Source organism: Pseudophryne corroboree, chromosome 6 (genome assembly GCF_028390025.1).
Source record: "Pseudophryne corroboree isolate aPseCor3 chromosome 6, aPseCor3.hap2, whole genome shotgun sequence".
NCBI lineage: Eukaryota > Metazoa > Chordata > Amphibia > Anura > Myobatrachidae > Pseudophryne > Pseudophryne corroboree.
In genome coordinates, this window is record NC_086449.1 from 761,982,064 (window position 1) to 762,001,319 (window position 19,256).

The 19,256-nt window shown below is 47.1% G+C and overlaps 4 pseudogenes; 2 read left to right on the forward strand and 2 right to left on the reverse strand.

Moving 5' to 3' along the window:
• Positions 1-4,853: 4,853 nt before the first annotated feature.
• On the reverse strand, positions 4,854-4,971 carry LOC134939036 (5S ribosomal RNA; annotated as a pseudogene).
• A 631-nt stretch (positions 4,972-5,602) lies between these two features.
• Positions 5,603-5,720, reverse strand: LOC134938819 (5S ribosomal RNA; annotated as a pseudogene).
• Positions 5,721-9,826: 4,106 nt separating this feature from the next.
• On the forward strand, positions 9,827-9,944 carry LOC134938962 (5S ribosomal RNA; annotated as a pseudogene).
• Positions 9,945-10,095: 151 nt separating this feature from the next.
• LOC134937041 (5S ribosomal RNA) lies at positions 10,096-10,213 on the forward strand (annotated as a pseudogene).
• Positions 10,214-19,256: the final 9,043 nt, after the last annotated feature.

The following is a 19,256-nucleotide window of genomic DNA, read 5'->3' on the forward strand; positions in this document are numbered from 1 at the left end:
CAGGGAGAGCAGGGAGAGGTGATGGTGTGCTGAGTGTCGACGCAGGGAGAGGTGATGGTGTGCTGAGTGACGACACGGGATAGGTGATGGTGTACTGAGTGATGACATGGGATAGGTGATGGTGTGCTGAGTGACGACACGGGATAGGTGATGGTGTGCTGAGTGACGACACGGGATAGGTGATGGTGTGCTGAGTGACGACACGGGATAGGTGATGGTGTGCTGAGTGACGACATGGGATAGGTGATAGTGTGCTGAGTGACGACACGGGATAGGTGATGGTGTGCTGAGTGACGACGCGGGATAGGTGATGGTGTGCTGAGAGACGACACGGGATAGGTGATGGTGTGCTGAGAGACAATAGTGGGGTAAGGGGATGGTGTGCTGAGTGACGAGACAGGGGGAGGTGATGGTATGCTGAATGACAACGCAGGGGGAGGTGATGGTGTGCTGAGTGACGACACGGGATAGGTGATGATGTGCTGAGTGACGACATGGGATAGGTGATGGTGTGCTGAGAGACGACAGTGGGGTAAGGGGATGGTGTGCTGAGTGACGAGACAGGGGAAGTTGATGGTGTGCTGAATGACGACGCAGGGGGAGGTGATGGTGTGCTGAGTGACGACACAGGGGGTAGGTGATGGTGTGCTGAGTGACGACACAGGGGGTAGGTGATGATGTGGCTGAGAGATGCAGGGGGCAGGATGTGAGTCTTGTTGAACCGCTGTTGTATGATGGTGACCTTGTTAATATTCCTACACAAACAGGCATCTTCTGGAAGATGGGATCTCCTACATCAGGCATGTCCAAACTGCGGCCCTCCAGCTGTTGTGAAACTACATATCCCAGCATGCACTGACACAGTTTTGCTGTCAGAGAATGCTAAAGCTGTGTCAGGGCATGCTGGGATGTTTAGTTTCTCAACAGCTGGAGGGCCGCAGTTTGGACATGCCTGTCCTACATGAATAGTGAATACCGACTGAAGACGCCGTCTGCCTCAGAGGATACATTTCTTCAGAGGTTCCACATTGCGAGAAACCATCATACAGGTAAGGTATGCAATTGAAAATAATGTTTCCATTTGTGACGCGAAACAGGTGGCGTGTCATGTCAGCATGCCCCATTTTCAGTGGCCATGCCCCCTCCGGTGCGTGATTACGCCCCCTCTGGTGCGTGACCACACCCATTTTTTCAATGCGCGCCTGCTGCGCGCACACATTCTTTGATTTATACAAAAAAAAAAATTTATGGGGGGGTGGGCGCCATTCATAATCTTGCCCTGGGCTCCTAATACCCTTGTTACACCTCTGAGCCAGAGGCTCAGTGGCCAGAGCAAAAATAAGGGGAGTCAATGGGCATCCCTGCCTAGTACCATTGGAAATGTCAAATCCCAAGGACAGACAGCCGTTCACAAATACCTTCGTGGAAGGAGCGGAATACAAGGCCAAACCAGAGTTTAAAATCCATCCAGAAAAGCCAAATCTGCAGATAGCCCCAATGCAATCTATCGAATGCCTTCTCGGCATCGAAAAACAAAACTAATAGGGGTTCCTTTTTAGAGTCACAATATTCCATGATGTTGAACACCCTGCGAGTATTATCCGGAGCCTGCCTGCCCGGAACAAACCAAACCTGGTCATCAGCAATTAGTGAAGGAAAAAGGGGAAAAAGGCGAGTAGCAATTAGTTTAGCAAACAGTTTAATATCCATATTTAGCAGGGCTGTCGGACGATAATTTTGCACTGAAGATGGGACCTTACCCGACTTTGGTACTGTTATGATTTGTGCTTCTAGCATTTCTTTAGGAAGTCTTCCGTAAGCAGACGCTTCATTGAAGAGTGCCAAGAGAATCGGGGCCAAATCACTTTTATAGCACTTATAGAAATTTGCTGGATAACCATCTGGGCCCTGAGCATTGTCAGCTGGCATAGCATCAATAGCAGCTTCAACCTCAGACAGAGGCCAGGGAGCGCAAAGAGAATGGCAAGTCTCAGAGTCAAGGGCAGGCAGGTTCAAATCAGTCAGAAAAGCCTCAACATCAGAATCTGATGGTTGGGGGGTACTAGGGTCTGCACATAAATTATAAAGCTGGGAGTAGTATTTCGCGAAGGCATTTGCAATATTATATGGGTCCGAAACTTTAGCACCAATGGAATTATACACCTGGTGAACTCGTGTTTTCGCACGACGGCCTCTCAACTTCCTAGCAAGAAGTCGGCCAGCTTTATTGCCAAAAATGTAAAATCGCTGGTTCAGGCGCTGAACTTCCGGCTGATAAAAAGATTTAACCTTCTCTTGTGCCTGTGGAAGAAGCTTATAAAGTGATTTATCAGATGGATCGGCTTTGTGCGCAGCTTCCAACCTAGTAACCTCCCTTTCCGCTGTTGCGCAACTAAGTCTATAAACTTTCTTAAGTCTGGCTGCAGTTTGTATGGCCAACCCATGCACCGCTGCCTTAAGGGAGCACTAGTGGACAAAAGTGTCTGTCTCCTCAGGGCGATTAGTAGGTACAGGGATATGGAGTTTTGTTGGGCCTCTGGCTGAGACAGAAGAAAGTCACCAAGTCGCCATGGGTCTGGGGCACTTCTACATGTCACCAAGTCCCAATGGACAAATATGAGGGAATGGTCAGACCATGTCATGGGCATAATGTCAATCCAACGTAAAGATGACAAAGTCCACCTATCCGTCAGCAATAGATCAATTCTTGAATAGGAGAGATGGACATGAGAATAGTATGTATAATCCCGAACAGTCAGATATTTAGCCCGCCAGGCATCATAAAGGTCATATTCTCCCATCAAGTTATGGAATCCAGAGGCAGATTCCAGGGGTGCGGCAGATTTCAAAGCAGTCGAACGGGATCTACAGTATCTACCTGAGGTTCCAAAGCCATATTAAAATCACAGAGAATCATAACAGCCCCCATAGCATGTTTCTGGAGAACTACACAAAATTTCCTACAGAAAGGGAGTTGCCTAGAGTTAGGGCTGTAATAGGAGACTATGGAAACATCAGTATCATCAAGTCGCCCAACCTAAATAAGATATCTCCCTTCGGGGTCTGCATATTGAGAGGCTAAAACAAAAGGGCAATATTGTGAAACAAGTATGGCAACTCCCGCTTTTTTAGCAGGCCCATTAGCCATATAGCAGTGAGGGTATCTACTATCATAGAATCGGGGATGGTCTGATTTGCGGAAGTGCATTTCTTGAACCGATATGATATGCGCTTTCATCTTATGAATGGAGGACAGAGCTAATTTTCGCTTTTGTGATGAATTTAAACCTTTGGTATTAATTGAGACAACATTAAGCATAATAAAGAATAAGCAATGCAACCAGAGATAGGCAATGACTGAAACATGCACTAAAAGGACTCATAATTAATGTAGACAGGGAGAAGGGAAGACAAGACACAAGACACATGAAGGAGAACACACAGAAAAAAACAATAAGCAAACAAACTCCAAGGGGGGAGTAATAGCAAGGCACCAAAAAACACCTCACTCAATAAGTACTGGGAGGGGGAAACTTACCGCCCCGCACTCGTCCAGAAAAATGTAGTAGCAAGCTCAATTCCAAAACTGTTAAGGGTTGAACAATTATCAAACTGTGCAAAATCGAGGCAGATATGAACCTAAGAGGCCTCGGTAGTACTGACCAAAGGTAAATATAGAGTAAGGTTAACTTCTCACTAACATGCAAAGAGGCAAAGAATAAATAAATAGGAAAGGAAACCACATTAGTACATTATCAAGGAAATATGGTCATGACCGGTGAAGAGCCACAAAGAACAAATAGAAGGAAGGTCAGTACAAGCAAGAAGCCTCAGTCATTGAAGAAGTCTATGAACTCTTCCCAACCATTGCCCAGTCCTGCGGAAGGCAGCGGTCTGGGGAAGAAGCGCCCAAATCACCAGAGAGGTTCCATCTGGCAAGCAGCTTCATGCCATCTTCCACTGAAGTGACGGACACAGTAGATCTCTCCTGGGAGATCAGGAGTCTAGTCGGGAAGCCCCAGTGGTAGGCTATGCCTTCCTTCCGAAGAGTGGCCGTAACAGGTTGAAATGAGCGTCTTTTAGTCAGAGTAGCCCAAAAGAAGTCTCCAAAAAGTTGCAGGTTACCCAATACATCCCCAGATTGAGACTATGGTCTGGCAGCTTTAAGTAAGGCCTCTTTAATATGAAAAAAATGCACTCTCATTAAGACATCACGAGGAACACCATCCGGATCATTTCTGGCTTTCGGCAATCTGTGGATGCAATCTATTAGGAGATCCAATGTGGAAGCCGATGGCAACAGTTTCTTAAACAGTTCAAGCGCCACATCATGCAGACTACTGTTAGAGACAGTTTCAGGATACCCCGTAACTTGAGATTGTTCCTGCATGACCTGCCAGTTTATCCTGTAGGGAGCACAATTGGAGAGGAGAGAAAAGACAAAAAACCCTTGTTTGGGAGCACTCATTTGTAATAATGGATATGATATATATATAAAAAGAAAATGATGAAATAAAATAAAACTTAACCTTTAATTGTTTCTTGAGTAAAAGAACAAGTGGAAAATAAATTTGAGACTCGTGTCTGGTGTTTTGACTAATAAAACTTGTTAAAACCTTTTTAGCAAATGAGGTACAAGATAATTGAAAAAGGTGAAAATATCAGAAAAAATATTTGTGGATGCCATATGGTTCTAATGAAATCAAGGTATCCAGAAGAATCACTGTAAATGCCTTGGAATGCAGGTTTGACTGGTAGCGTAATGTAGTAATAATGGTAGTCTAAAGATTTAGGTATCAAGAAGATAGAGGAAAGATCAACTGGATGTGTTGAAGGTTTTCCTTTAGAAAAAAGGCCCACTGCACCTGGTATTCTCAGGAGGTTTCCCTTCCTAATACTGACCAGGCCATGCCTGCTTAGCTTCCGAGATCGGACAAGATCGGGCGTATTCAGGGTAGTATGGCCGTGGGCCGTTAATTAAGGTAGAAGAGAAAAAATGGGGGGGAGGGGAAATCCACTCCTATTATCTGTACTGTACATAAATCAGAACCATGAATAGTCCGAGAAGGTTTTTCCAGAGGGATCCGGTCTGAAGATCGACAGTGTCTAGGTCGACAATGTTTAGGTCGGCCACTATAGGTCGACAGTCACTAGGTCGACATGGATGGAAGGTCGACAAGGTTTCTAGGTCGACATGTGCTAGGTCAACAGGTCTAAAGGTCGACATGAGTTTTTCTAATTTTTTTTCTTTTTTTGCATTTTTACATACTTAACGATCCACGTGGACTACGATTGGAACGGTAAAGTGTGCCAAGCGGTAGCGGAGCGAAGGCACCATGCGAGGGGACGCAGTGCACTAATTTGGGATCCCGGTCACTCTACGAAGAAAGCGACACCAAAAAAAAAAAAAAAATCCTCATGTCGACCTTTAGACCTGTCGACCTAGAAACCCTGTCGACCTTCCATCCATGTCGACCTAGTGACTGTCGACCTATACTGGTCGACCTAAACATTGTCGACCTAGACACTGCCGATTTGATGAACCACACCCTTTTCCAGAAGCAGGAGTATGAAAAATGTATGATAATGCTTTTCCTTAAAAGGCCCACTGCACCTGGTATTCTCAGGAGGTTCTCCTTCCTAGTACTGACCAGGCCATGCCTGCTTAGCTTCCGAGATCGGACAGGATCGGGCGTATTCAGGGTAGTATGGCCGTGGGCCGATGTAAAGGAAATATGAATGAAATGGAGAGACACACACTCTCTACTTTCTGTACTTCACTCTCGTGACCAAGCCTAATCAGGTGAAACGTACGTCGAGAGAACGTCCACAGTGACGTCATCGCGGCAACGCCCAGTCCGGAAGCGGGCGTCCGCGCTCACCACTGTAGTGGGACTTCGGAAGAGGAGACCAGGACAGCATTGGCCGCATACCTTGCGGCTGCGGTAACTGACACTAGACCACCAGGGTTTAACTGTGCTGCGGCAACTGACACTAGACCACCAGGGTTTAATCGGAGTTTATCTTTTGTCAAGCATTGGCCGCATACCTTGTGGCTGTGGTAACTGACACTAGACCACCAGGGTTTTACTGTGTTGTGGTAACTGACACTAGACCACCAGGGTTTAATTTGTGTTTATCTTTTGTTAAGTATTGACCACATACCCTGTGGCAGTGGTAACAGACACTAGACCACCAGGGTTTCACTGTTTTCCTCTCTCTTAGAACATTGTTAATTTCTACAGCAACTATACTATACCTGCAGAAATAACCTGTACAGCATTGTCCTAACAGGACTACAAATTATTTTTACTGTACTATTTCCCCGCTCATGCCCTAATGTTCAATTACTAGATTAAGGTATTTAACCTTGATATCGTTATATAAGTGTGTGTATGGTAGCATTTGATTTCAATGTTATTTCTATTTTTCTTTATTTAATTTTTTTTGTCTTCTCTAAAAGGATACTATAAGACTTTATGTATTATATGTGAGCCAGCCTTGAGCTCCAAACTAACATACGATTATTCATCAATCTGGCTTCCTTTCAGGGAACGAGCAATTAGAGTTTCAATTGTCATTTAACCATCTACGAGCCAGCCTTGAGCTCTTAATTTATCTATCAATTGGTGTCTCTTTATCTAAGGAGTAGATTTGTATATGCAGTACACAATCTTTCCATTATTCTCCTGTGAGCATATTATCTACTAGGTGCTTCATCGTGCCCTACGGGCGCTCTTCACACCGTCGCAAGGGGCTACGCCCCCTTAACCCTTGCATGCATTTCTGGGGTTCAATATTTGTATTATATAAAGTATTACCTGCATTCCTTTGTTAGTGGTTAAATATTGCACAATGAAAGGGCGTGCGATGGTGAAGGAGGCACAGCCCCTTGTGACGGCGTGAACAGCACCTGCAGGGCACGATGTACAGAATGTAGCGGGTGCGGGGGGGACTGCGGATGGTGTCTGTAGATGCTGCAGGTGGAGGGGGGGCAAAAGTGGGGGTGGGGCCTGGATGGGGAAGAGTCGGGAGGTGCTGCGGGTGGGGGAGGGGCAGAGGAGTGGGGGATGCAGATTGGGGAAGGGTCCGGAGGCACTGCAGGTGGGGGAGGGTCAGGGGTGCCATGGTTGGGAGAGGGGCAGGTGTGGGGATGTTGTGGATGGGTGAAGGGTTCCGGAGGTGCTGTGGGATGGGAAGGGGCGGGAGTGCCGGGGGTGGGGTAGGGGTCCGCAGGCGCCATGGGTAGGGGAGGGGCAGGTACGGGTGGTGCGGCGCATAGGGAAGGAGGTCCGGAGGTGCTGCTGGTGGTGGAGGGGCAGGTGCAGGAGTGCCATGGGTGGGGGAGGGGTGGGTGAGGGGGGGACCGCGGATGGAGGAGGGTGTCTGCAGATGCTGCGGGTGGAGGGGGGCAGGTGTGGGGGGAGACATATAAAGGGGGTGGATGGTGGAGGGGGCCTGGAGGTGCTGTGGGTGGTGAAGGGGTGAGGAGTGGGAGCCGCGGGTGGTGTAGGGGGTCTGGAGGCACAGCATGTGGGGGAGGGGTGGAGTGCCGCATGTGGTGGAAGGGAAGGTGCGGAGGTGTGGTGCATTGGGGAGAGGTCTGGAGGCGCTGCGGGTACTGTACCTGCCAAAAAGGTAGTTGGAGGGTATGCAGTAACAGGGCCAGGACAGGGGTGACAGGGTCAGAACAGGGTTGACGGGGCCAGGACAGGGGTGACAGGGTCAGAAAACGGGTGACGGGGCCAGGACAGGGGCGACGGGGCCAGGACAGAAATGACAGGGACAGGATAGGGGTGACAGGCCAGGGTAGGAGTGGCAGGAGCAGGACAGGGGTGACAGGGCCAGTATAGGGTTGACAGGGCAAGCACAGGGGTAACAGGGCCAGGATAGGGGTAACATGGCCAGCATAAGGGTAACAGGGCCAGCATAATGGTGACAGGGCCAGCATAAGGGTGAAAGGGCCAGGATAAGGGTGACAGGGCCAGGATAAGGGTGAAAGGGCCAGGATAAGGGTGGCAGGGCAAGGCCAGGGGTGACAGGGACATGACAGAACACAGGGCACGGGAGAGATTTGTATTAGGGACAAAACAGTGGTGACAGACAGATGTGTCTTACCGGAGTCACTGCTGCTGGCTGCTGCTGTTCCACTCCAACCTGTTGGGATCTGCTGCTGGTGGAGACTTGGCATGGCTGACTCTCTTAGGCTGGAGCCCTGCTTCCTCTGCCCGTCCGCATCCCTCCCCCCCTCCTCAGTCACACACCGCAGACCTCGCGCAGCTGCCGGGCACTGTGGTAAGGGGAGACTGTGAGTGACTGGTTAGCCCCCAGGAGATGCTGCAGCTAGAGGAAGGAGGGGGTCGGAGCCTGCAAGCAGCTCGGACTTCAGCGTTACCCGCCGGCTAAAGTGTGTGAAGGAGCTGGGCGCACCTCACTGTGGGTGGCAGCGCTGCAGCTAGCGGTGGGGTTGCCGGGGCTGGAGATAACAGAGGCAGTACGGAACCTGCACAGCGGCAGGTGCCCCACAAAACTGCAGCTAAGAAGCGTGGAGTGTGCCAGAAAGTGACGCTCCATCGCACCAGAGAGGGGGGGGGGGGGTCAAGCACACAGTGAGCCGGTGCCCGTCTGTCTGCACGGCATACCCCCTCACACACCCCCATACCTCCCAAATGTCCTGATTTTCGCGGGACAGTCCTATTTTTTTGGGTCTGTCCCGCTGTCCCACCCGCGGGTCGCAGTGTCCCGCGGTAACGGGGGGGTCAGTTGGAAAGCTCCTGTACTCGCTGTTCTGCTTAGCAGAGCAGCGGTGAATAGTGGAGACAGAGGGAGAGGGGGCATCAGGGGGTATGGATTAAGGAGGGGTTCCAGCAGCAGAGCCGGATTAAGGAGGGGGGGCAGGGGGTACGTACCGTTGGCCCCACAGTTTTAGGGGGCCCCCCGGCTCGAGTAGCTCTGTCCCAGCTCAGAAGCTCCCCCCCCCCCCCCCCGTGCTGCCAGCAACAACGGCAGCATTGTGCTACTGCTGCGTATTGGCAGGTCTGTGGTGTTGCAGGGAGGCAGCAGTCTCCCTGCTTTCTTCTGCCTGTGCGGGTGTGTAGAGGGGAGCGACCACCCCTTCTGGATTTACCCCTAGCTGAGGGGCCAAAATTCCTTGTTAAAAAAAAAAAAAAAGGAATTTGCGTAAGGGGGCGTGGCCTCGCGGGCCGCGATTAGGCCACGCCCCCAACCCACAGCAGGCACAGCAATGAGATAGGGCTCCCCTGTCTCAAGTGCCCTGGGCCCCCCGGACTCATAATCAGCCCCTGGGGGCATGCCAGCAGCTCACAGAGTGCTAGGCATGCCCCCTCACTGACGAAAACGGGGGCCTTCCCGTGAAGCCACACCCCCTTTTCGCCGAGTGTGTGTCCCTCCTTCTGCCTGAAGAAAGCTCCTGCAGAAAGCTGGGAGGTGTGCACCCCTGCCTGTGCCATGCCCATACTATCTGCTTCTGCTCCTAGTCTCCTATAGATTTGGCCAGATCTGTGACTCATTTGACTAACTCCGCCCAGTGTTGTGACTCCGCCCAGCGTTAGCAAATGAATCACAAAGTCACAGATCTGGGCTATTATATAGGAGATAATATTCTACATTCATTGCTAACATATTTATTATAGTGTCTCACTAAAAAGATTTAAATCTTTCCACATTTCTTCAGACACCCTTAATTATTCTGACACACCCTTATCTGGAAATACCATTTCAGACTATTTATAGCCTTGATTGAATGCGAAGTACAGAAAGTAGAGAGTTTGTGTCTCTCCATTTCATTCATATTTCCTTTACATCGGCCCACGGCCATACTACCCTGAATACGCCCGATCCTGTCCGATCTCGGAAGCTAAGCAGGCATGGCCTGGTCAGTACTAGGAAGGAGAACCACCTGAGAATACCAGGTGCAGTGGGCCTTTTAAGGACAAGCATTATCATACATTTTTCATACTCCTGCTTCTGGAAAAACCTTCTCGGACTATTCATGGTTCTGATTTATGTACAGTACAGATATTAGGAGTGGATTTCCCCTCCCCCCCCTTTTTTTCTCTTCTACCTTAATTAACGGCCCACGGCCATACTACCCTGAATACGCCCGATCTTGTCCGATCTCAGAAGCTAAGCAGGCATGGCCTGGTCAGTATTAGGAAGGGAAACCTCCTGAGAATACCAGGTGCAGTGGGCCTTTTTTCTAAAGGAAAACCTTCAACACATCCAGTTGATCTTTCCTCTATCTTCTTTGATACCTAAATATTTAGACTAATTATTACTACATTACGCTACCAGTCAAACCTACATTCCAAGGCATGTACAGTGATTCTTCTGGATACCTTGATTTCATTAGAGCCATATGGCATCCACAAATATTTTTTCTGATATTTTCACCTTTTTCAATTATCTTGTACCCCATTTGCTAAAAAGGTTAAACAAGTTTTATTAGTCAAAACACCAGACACGAGTCTCAAATTTATTTTCCACTTGTTCTTTTATTCAAGAAACAATTAAAGGTTACGTTTTATTTTATTTCATCATTTTCTTTTTATATATATCATATCCATTATTACAAATGAGTGCTCCCAAACAAAGGGTTTTTTGTCTTTTCTCTCCTCTCCAATTGTAGTCTAATCTACAAAATTCCTGGGAGCACCGCCAATCATTAGCAGTTTAAGATTTACTTGTTAACTGCATGTATATTGGTATTTCATCTCTGATGTCATTTCTACACCTCGTTTAGATTGTAAGACTAGTGCGGTTCCACACTAAATACATTCCTGCATATATCCTGTAGGGAGGCCACCTCACCCTCCAAGGTTTCGTGTGAAATAATCAGATCATTATGGGAACTCACTACCTCTCCAATTTAGATTCTACATGATCAGTGTGGTCGCCAAGGTCATCTATAGATTATTGACAAGCTTGGAGCGTAGCATGAAAATCCGCTGCGACTTCGTCCTTGTACTGAGCCAGGAGTAGTTTTATGGTGCCTACGGTCAGGGCGTCACTGCCACCCATCTGTAACGGGATATCGTCTCTGTGAGTAGGAGATGATGCAGACACAGCAGCAGGGGGAGGTTTTGTGCCAACGCTTGATTTAATAGTCGCCTGAGTGGCCGTACGGTGAGGTGATGGTTTGAAGAAAGCCACCTGTAACACCGACTTGGAGACTTTATGTTTCTTCGGAGGCATGATGATGCAAAGCAATATCCGGCGATCAAGGAGAAGGCAGAAGGCGCAGTTGGAAGACTCTCTCCAGGCAACTCTATTACAGCATGACGGAGTATGGATGAGTGCCGGGGGGTAAGGGGTGATCCATCAGTATGGGTAGCTACATCAGGGAAAGAGGAGACCCCAACAAAACAGTCCAATATACCCACTGGCAGTCATGTATATCCCACACACCAAAGAGCCAACTGTAATCTTGCAAAGTGCACTTAAGTGTAAGGAAAAAGAGGGGCTAGGCTATAAGTCAAACAAGAAAGGGTCATGTGCAGGTGAATGGTCAGAAGCACTCACCCTGACCAATGCAGTTCAGGAGACACTATAAAATTACTGGCTCCAAAACGCCAAAGGGAAGCAATATGCTGCAGGGATGCGCACACTTCAGCAGCTAAATGGGTCTCTCTGAGGCAGCGCAGCAGGCCAGGAGCTCCACGTCAAGAAGCCAGGGTCCCTCCAGGAGCGTCCAGTGGCTCCGTACACCAAGGTGCGGCTCAGTCTTCAGCGGCAGGTAGCAGCAGGAGAGAGCCACTTGCTCCAGAAGTCACACTGCCGGGAGCCGCAGGGAGAAGCCAAGATCCCCTAAGGAGCATCCAGTGGCTCTGTTCCCCCAGTTGCGTCTGCAGCTCAATCTGCGGCAGCAGGTAGTGGCAGTGGATAGCTGCCTGCTCCAGAAGTCAAACTGCCGGGAGCTGCAGGTAAAATCCAGGGTCCCCCAGCAGTGTCTAGTGGCCCCATGCACCCAGTCGTGGCCTCGACTCAGTTTTCAGCGGCGGTAGGCAGCGGCAGGGGAGAACTGCCAGCTCCAGCAGATACAATGCTGGGAGCTGTAGAGAGAACGGACCCTCCTGGGATGCGCTGCGGTCCAAATCACCGGTCAGCGGGAGATGATGGGAGAGCAGAGAGCAGGGCCCGAAACGGATGGTAGCTTCTTCCGCCCACACCAATCTCGAGGTCCCGGGTATCTGTGTGTAAGCAGGCCGCAACCCACAGAGGAGCTGAAAGATTCTCCCTGCTACGCAAGCCGGACAGCCATACTACGGAGGTACAGGGAAGGCACAGGTGCATACACAGAAGGTACCAATAAAGGTGAAATAGAAGTATATTGGGGTGCAAAGAAGGAGCTGCAAGGCTCTGCTTCTTCACTCCTCAGCAGCCAGGCCACGCCCCTTGTATTTTTTTTTTATATGTTAAAATCATTTCATTTGGGCCTGTTTTTGTTCCTACAGTATTAACCTCAATAACATTTATTTCCAGTCAATTTTGAGCACCTTACAGCTCACAATATTGTTCACCAATATTGGCCAAAAGCTAGCTGGCTAAACTAAGCAACAGAGCAGCAGCACACACACACGGCAGTTACTTCTGTTTAATAATGTGTTATTAATTAGTAATGTATTAGAGCAATAACCAATAAAAAATGTTTATTTATGCAAAAAAGACTGTCACCAATGACCACCACAAAATACAGCCCATTATGAATAGAAAAGAGGTGCAAGATATATTAAAAGTTACATTGCACAGTTTAACAAACCAAACACTTCAATGACAGGGACTGACACTTTTGTGGCTGAAGTGGTGGGTTTGTTTGGACACCCCACAAACCATTTTTTAAAGGAATACCTCCAATCATTAATGAGGAGGTTAATGATTAGGGTGCAGGTTGTGGGGATTGCATGGTTTGGCCCAAACTGCTGGTAGATGATACTGGAGATCTTGTTATTATTTTACAAATTATTATAATTTTATAAAGTAAATTTCATGACCTCAGCGCAAATGATGTAACATAGAGAAGGTGCCTAGATGGTTAATATCCCTACCGCTGCTAACTTTGGTCTCACAAATGGAGTAGAATTGTCAGAATTTGGGTAAAAATAATTCCACACCCAAGCGATTGCTTTTTGTTCTTATGCACAGGAATCACAATGGATTTTTTTTATAATCAAGTAAGAACTGCTGGCACTTATGACTGACTTACACAAATAACATCGTCAACATCCTCATGATCAATATCCTCCTTAGCATCAGAGTACACAAATATCCCCCTCATCCTGTTGCACTTCCACACTAGCATCCTCAGTTTATATTATGTCATAATCGCCATCTTTACTTATACTGCTCATCCCACATTTTTCAGATGGTGCAGAAAAGGTAGAAGGAGGTGATGGAGGCTTCTCTATGAGTACAGTATGACAAATGTCAGACTCACACATAGCTAGCGTGGACACCCCTAAAAGATTCTCAGGGAATTGTGAACAGACAGTTTGTTCTTCAGCCTTAGTGTTCTTTTTTTAGGCACTGATTTGCCAGTTTCAAAGGTTACACCTCTACCTCTTTTTTAAACATTGTGAAAGATGTAGTATTATCATGATTGACAGCAGCCACAGCACTAGTACTTAGTTGCTGCTCCTGCTCTTCCATCTACTGATTGTGATACATATTGACTCACAGCACTTATTAACACAATGGTACAGTACAGCACCTACTGAGCATTATTGTAACACAGTGCCACTGCCTGTTCCTGAACACACACAAGATTTACAAAAAAATAAATAAATTATGTTTTCCAACAAATGACAACTTTACACTGCAGCTCACCCAGAGCTTATATTATTAACGCTGTGGCATGGCACCGGCACCTACTGAGCTTTGTTGTAACACAGTGCTACTGCCTGGACCTGAATATACACAAGTTTAAAAAAAACATGTTTTTTTTAACAAATGTCAACTTCCCACTGTGACTCACAGCATTTATTTTATTATCGTAGTAGCACTACACCTTCTGAGCATTATTGTAACACAGTGCCACTGCCTGGCCATGAACACACACAGGTTTTAAAAATAAAAGTGTTTCCTGTTTTTTTTAACAAATGATAACAACTGCCTGACCCTGAAAACATGCACTTATATCAAATCTAAAACACACAAGATGCGGGCCGGGAAGACTACATTTTGCCTCATTTCAGGATTCCGAAAATGGCAGGGAGATCCAAGTTGGGACTCTGAATCACTCAAATCACTGAAGTTCGGAGGGGCTTGCTTTTCAGGAAACCAAGCCAGCACATTTCTAGAAATGTTCCCTGTCTCCACCCTCAAAGGCCACAGACTGTCAATCAGGGTGTGACGATCAGGCCACTGTGACCATGGTCGCAGTGAAATCACAGCACATGCACCCTGCGGCTCCAGCACATGCGCAGTCCCAAAAATATTGGACAATTGGGATTGATTCAAGACTTGCGTGCAGGGTTGAATTAGCCTCCTACAGGATATTTGGAGGAAGCAAAGGATTTTGCTCTCTCCTTTCACACCCAACAGCAAGGCTAATGAAAGAGCAAAGCAACTTTGTCAAGATTGATAAATATATGCCTTGAAAAGTTTTAAATCCGAGAAGGAAGACACTAGGGGGTATATTTACAAAGATTCGTGTTTTAGCCGTTTTTAAGGGTGTTTGAACTCGAATGGTATCGGGTGCATTTTACTGCAACTTTTTGAATCCTGATACGATCATTCACTAAGCTGCCGAGTTTTGCACAATCGTTTTTTCCGATGTCGATGTGATTCGTAATGTCAGGCAGTGTTTTACGGGAGTGATGAGTAAAACACTGCCTGTCAAAACACAAGGAATCCCGGCCGGATCTGTGAGATCCGTGCAGGGCTTCATTGTGCACCTTTTAAAAAAAAATTAAAGAGTTAAAAAACAAGAAAAAAACTGCATAGGGTCCCCCCTCCTAAGGTTACTCGCGGTCAACTGCTGACCGCAAAGTTCCCACCATTGGATACAATGGTGCGCCTATGCGCTACATTGTATCTTCACTGCACAGCCTCACTGACACTACAGGAGGTCACAGCCAATCAGGAGGGTGCCACGACGTGGCGCTCCCTGATTGGCTGAAGGGACCCTCTTTTACAGGAGTCAGGGGGGGTCCCGGCAGACAGGGAAAGGGGTCCCATGTGTAAATACACCCGCACTTGATCACTCAGAGACTAACACCCAAATACGAATGAATAGTGAATACCCGTGTTGTATGAAATAACAGCCGCGTTTGACCGATGGTCTATTCATTCGTATTTCTGAGGTTTGTCATTTAAACCATTACGAATAGTCCAAACACTGCCGAGATTGGTGCTTAGTGAATTCCCGTGTTGGGACTTAGAAAAAAAAACACAAATCGGACAAACTCGATTTTTTAGTAAATATTGGCCTAGGATAGGCAATCAGTTACAAAAAGTTTTTTTATATAAAAAATCAACTAACTCCAAAAATATATACAGAATGAGATGTAAATCAGTGTATACAAAATCAAGAAAAAAACAACAACAGCCAATACAAACACAATAAACATTTTTGTCTTAAATGTTCTTTCTAACAATAACTTTTCCATTAAAACAACAACAACAACAACAACAGTGATTTAAAACGTTCTGGTCATTGTTCCTCTTCTTTTTCTTTCTCTTCTTTTTTTTAATAATAATAATAATAATAATAATAATAATAATAGTAATAATGTTACTTATTTCTCTTATCAGGAATAAAAAAAATGGCAAGTAGGAAACACTATTTTTATCACTAAATAATGAACCTCACTTTTAATTAAGAATCATTAAGGATGACAGCATTTGTTATTTTATTGTGATATTGCATACTTCTTTATGGATAGAAGCTATGACATCAAACAGAACGCGGAACACCTGTCTCTTACATCCCCAGTACATTTGAACACTTCCATGCAGCCACCCGCTAAGATGGGCTATATTAAGAAACCCATTAAAACCTCTTTGAAAAGGAAAAAGAAAATGAAAATCAGAGAAAGGAGAAAATAGGGACCCAGTGTGTGTGTTTTCATAAGTCCTGTAAGAACTGGCAGTATGTGCCTCTGATATCACACTGTGCATATGGACCTCTTTCATTGTGCGATGCTCTGCTGGATGATAAGTGGGCATCAGCATAGAACCTTCCCGGAAAATACATTCGTCTCCGAATTCATCTGCAAAACACCCTTTAGGTGGGAAAAAAAAGAACAACACATTATTAGTAATTTTCTTTTTCTCACTGATACAATCCATAGTTTATTTTTGTGCATTCTCTTTTCCTCTAACCCCCTTCCCTTTGATTATTTGTTTTGTTTTGGTTACATAACTGAGTTGGAAAAACTCCATGAGGAATAATGATTAATTACCAGTGTGGATTCATTATTTTGTACCCCTGCTGCCCGATGCATACTGGCTGTGGGTGGTGTCAGGCAGTTTTCCATTGGGATAGCTCTCGGCTAAAGCCTCTTGTGCAGTACAGCTTGCTCTGCTGGAAATTCTGTAATTGGCCATAAACCAAGACTTTCCCATTCTGTGTGTACTGGAGATGGCATTGCCATTCAAGGAACTGTGGCAGCCTGACTTGGCAGCTACACATGCAAACCCCTTCTTCTCCTGCTTCATGTTTCTTTCACAATCCTTGTTTATTTCCTCCCAACTGGCATTCTTTAATTGAGGCCTCCTCGGTTTTATCTCGCAGCCTGCAGCAAACAAGCCAGCGTTCTCAGCTCACAACTTTCTCTTCATTTCTATAATCTCTTGAATGAAAGGAAACAGGAACTTTCTTCTACTTCCAAGTAAACTAGCCTTCAATTTCTTAGAGGGGTTTACTGCCAGGAGGCATCAGAATTGCAGATATACTGTATTTTGGCATCTCCATCACTGGGATATGATAAGATTGTGCTTACATGGTTTATATAATCATTATTGTAATGTTAATTCAGCACTAACTGCATCTACCAAAGTACTCTAATTCCCCAGTACCCCCACTCCTTCCCTTTCTTTTTAAAAATGTAAGCTCTTGTGACCAGCGTCATCCCCCCTTTCTCCTAATGTACTATCCCCCGGTCGCCAGGTTAGCGCCATTGTGAAAGTTACAAAGAAGCAGCCAACGGCATAGTAGTGGTGAGGATCAGGCCAGTAATTGTGGAAAGGGTGTATGAGCCAATAACTTATGGTCCCAGCATAGTCAGGCCCTGCAACAGGGCTATAGAAGGGGGAAACGTGTAACAGTCCCCAAGCTTTCAATGGGCTCTGGCCGTCAGGAGCCAGCTGCCACACAGAACCAGTGTCAGCAAATATAGTGGGAGACTTGTTTTTGGGGAAGAAGCGTCTGCCACAGAAAGTGCTCTTAATATCCCGGCTGTCGGGATCCCGGCGGTCAGCAGACCAATGCTGGAATCCCGACAGCTGGAATACCAGCGGCGAGCGCAGCATGTCCCCTCGCCATGCATCAGCCCCTCTGTCGACCTTTGGTCGCCACACTAATCTATTCCCCCTCGGATAGTGGTGTGGACCACCACCCAAGTGGGGATTCCGGGCGGCGGGTGGGATTTCGACCACTGGCATTTCACCAGGTGTCGGGATTCTGGCACCAGTATCCTAACCACCGGGATCCCGACAGCCGGAAAATTTACCGCATACCCTCTTGACAACAGTATGCGCGCCCCCATCCCCAAATATAAACAGCTCATGGCACATGTCATCAGATCAGGAATAAAGGAGATATACTGTATGCATGTGCTTTGGAGCCCTTCGGTCCCTGTTTAAGCCGGTAATCATACGAGCCAGCTTCAAAAGAGGAAAAAAATACAAGCATCATCCTATGAAGTAATTGCCTTTTACACAGTTTCTTCTCCAGTTCCTGTTCACCTCATTCCTGAATCATACAATGATGATTGCCTTCCCACAGAATTGATTTCCACACACGCTGTAGAGTTGATGCAGCGGCTGCAGCATTACACGGTAGGCCAGCTTACCTACTCTCCTGCTGCAAGAATCTGTTGTGGCACGGCCATCTTGTCTGTCTGAGTGGAAGACTTGAGAGACTAAGGGGGTTATTCAGAGATGAACACAGATCGCTGCATACACTGCCAGATCTGTAGTCATCTCCTCACATGCTGGGGGGCCGCCAGCACAGGGCAAGGCTGCCCAGCATGTGTCAGACCGCCTCCCGATGCATCCACAATAAGATTGCTGACGCATCTGAACTAAGGTTGACCTTGGCAGCACAGCCTGTCTGTGCAGTGAGGTGGTCGGTCGCCATCTTTTTAATTGGAGCGGTTGCGTGTGATAAAAAAATAAGATTTTACTTACCGATAAATCTATTTCTCGTAGTCCGTAGTGGATGCTGGGGACTCCGTCAGGACCATGGGGATTAGCGGCTCCGCAGGAGACAGGGCACAAAAATAAAGCTTTAGGATCAGGTGGTGTGCACTGGCTCCTCCCCCTATGACCCTCCTCCAAGCCTCAGTTAGGATACTGTGCCCGGACGAGCGTACACAATAAGGAAGGATTTTGAATCCCGGGTAAGACTCATACCAGCCACACCAATCACACCGTACAACTTGTGATCTGAACCCAGTTAACAGTATGACAACGTAGGAGCCTCTGAACAGACGGCTCACAACAATAACAACCCGATTTCTTTGTAACAATAACTATGTACAAGTATTGCAGACAATCCGCACTTGGGATGGGCGCCCAGCATCCACTACGGACTACGAGAAATAGATTTATTGGTAAGTAAAATCTTATTTTCTCTAACGTCCTAGTGGATGCTGGGGACTCCGTCAGGACCATGGGGATTATACCAAAGCTCCCAAACGGGCGGGAGAGTGCGGATGACTCTGCAGCACCGAGTGAGAGAACTCCAGGTCCTCCTCAGCCAGGGTGTGCCCCTGACCAAGTAGCAGCTCGGCAAAGTTGTAAAGCCGAGACCCCTCGGGCAGCCGCCCAAGATGAGCCCACCTTCCTTGTGGAATGGGCATTTACATATTTTGGCTGTGGCAGGCCTGCCACAGAATGTGCAAGCTGAATTGTACTACACATCCAACTAGCAATCGTCTGCTTAGAAGCAAGAGCACCCAGTTTGTTGGGTGCATACAGGATAACAGCAAGTCAGTTTTCCTGACTCCAGCCGTCCTGGAAACCTATATTTTCAGGGCCCTGACAACATCTAGCAACTTGGAGTCCTCCAAGTC